This window comes from Schistocerca americana, chromosome 8 (assembly GCF_021461395.2).
Source record: "Schistocerca americana isolate TAMUIC-IGC-003095 chromosome 8, iqSchAmer2.1, whole genome shotgun sequence".
In the NCBI taxonomy this organism is placed as follows: Eukaryota; Metazoa; Arthropoda; class Insecta; order Orthoptera; family Acrididae; genus Schistocerca; species Schistocerca americana.
In genome coordinates, this window is record NC_060126.1 from 300,573,491 (window position 1) to 300,575,662 (window position 2,172).

At 51.7% G+C, this 2,172-nt stretch overlaps 1 non-coding gene across 1 annotated transcript; it reads left to right on the forward strand.

Annotated features, from left to right (window-relative positions):
• The first annotated feature begins 1,881 nt into the window (after positions 1-1,881).
• Trnat-ugu lies at positions 1,882-1,956 on the forward strand. The gene has a single exon. It is a non-coding gene; the product is annotated as a tRNA-Thr (tRNA).
• The last annotated feature ends 216 nt before the right edge of the window (positions 1,957-2,172 follow it).

Below are 2,172 nucleotides of genomic sequence, written 5' to 3' on the forward strand. Positions count from 1 at the left end.
TGCGGTAGAACACTTGTGGGCTGAGTGACTAAGGATGAATCCGCAGTTGTTTCCGGTTGTGTACCAACGGCGGGCGCTGTGCTGGCCATCCGTTTGTCCGAGAGAGCGGAATCGGGTTTGTCAAAATCAGACAGGTGAGGGCGATCTCGTGTCATCCATTATCTTCGTCGTTTCGTCGGCCTTCCGGTCGTCAACTGGAGAAGACGTCCGCTGGAGACAATCGTCTGAGGGTGTGCGACGTCGCTTTTTATGTTTTCTCGGTGACCTTTGTTGCGGACTTGGGTTTCTGTGTTCGAAAGAGTTTGTGGTTCCCGTATAGCATCCCCCTCAGGTAGAAAGGCAGAGGTCGGTACAACCCTAGCGTCGAGTTCCATTCTCTCCTCCGAATCTTCATGTGGAGTCGATGGGCGGCGTTCTTCAACCTCTGCAGACACCGTAATGGTGTTGGTCAATCCAGGACTGGCGACAGGTGCTCATTTTAACGCCTCCTGTCTTCCGGGGGGGTTGTCGTCTGTCATGACGGTCGATCGCGTCACCTCTACGTAATTGAGGGGGAGGGCCGTGAGCGTAGGAGATGGTGTCGTGTCTTGCAATGGAAGTTGTGTAAGCCGACGTTGAATACACGTCGAGCGCACAATACCCTCCTGGCCGCAACCAGAACAAGTACTAGGTTGTCCGTCGTACATTACTATTGCTCGACAGCCATCTATGACTAAGTAGGACGGCACATGTTTCTTTAATTCAATTTTCACTTGTCGGACGCCGTTGAGGACCTGGTACGTCTCGAAGGTGTTCCATTTTTCGATCACGTGGCTAATTACCGTCCCATAAGGGCGGAAAGCTGAGGTAACGACGTCCGGTGGTACTTCGAAAGGGAGTTCAAACACTCTTAGTGTGCGTAATCCTAGTCCAGTATGGTCAACAGTAACCTCTCCGATGTGACCATCGGAGTGTTTGAACTTGAGAGTGTTCGCGCATCTGTTCACAACTGCGTGACATAACTCGTCATCGACCATATTGACGTAAACGACGCTACTTGTGATGGATAGGTGGATACCGATGATGTGCTGTGTTGGTATTTGAACTTCGTCACGGATGAATCGTTTGACTTCAAAGGCTCGTGGTCGTGCGTAGTCGGGCTGGAAGCTGATCTTGATGGTAGCTTTTCTGTACGAATGAGCCATGGCGACTCAAGTGTTAACGGACGCGAGTATTAGCTGCGGCGAGGAAGTAAACAAACTACGCGCGCTCGCGACTTTGCGGACGGGACGTAAACAAGACGTCCTCGCCGCTCACGGGCCGAAAGCAGACTGATCCATCTGAGCCACCGAGGACACAGATGAATAGCGCGACTGCAGGGACTCATCCCTTGCACGCTTCCCGTGAGACTCACATCCCCAACTGCCCACAATTCTACATATGTAATGTACCATATAGACATTTGCCCATTCACTCATTGGCCGGCCGGTATGGCCGTGCGGTTCTAGGCGCTTCAGTCTGGAACCGCGTGACCGCTGCGGTCGCAGGTTCGAATCCTGCCTCGGGCATGGATGTGTGTGATGTCCTTAGGTTAGTTACGTTTAAGTAGTTCTAAGTTCTAGGAGAGTGATGACCACAGATGTTACGTCCCATAGTGCTCAGAGCCATTTGAACCATTCACACATTACTCGAGCACGCTACCCAGCCATTGGCCTTCGTCTGTGCGGATGCGCACAGGTGGCCCAAACTCTTACGGGTATCGCCAAAGCGTGCGCGAGTAATGAGTGAACGGGCTAATGTCTATAAGGTACATTACATATTTAGAATTGTGGACAGTTGGGAATGTGAGTCTCACGGGAAGCGTGCAAGGGATAAGTCCCTGCAGTCGCACTATTCATCTGTGTCCTCGGTGGCTCAGATGGATAGAGCGTCTGCCATGTAAGCAGGAGATCCCGGGTTCGAGTCCCGGTCAGGGCACACATTTTCATCTGTCCACATCGAGGTATATCATGAACACCTGTCGGCAGCTGAGGGTTTCAGTTAGTCATCATTTATTACGTGATATGTTTAAGAGTTCAGGTTGTGACGCAAGAGCGACGACGTGTGGAAGTCTGATTCTGACCGTGAGTCGTGCACGATTAGCTAAAAGAGAAAAGACGACCGCTTGCGTAAAGTGGGAAATCCGAGGTCCGG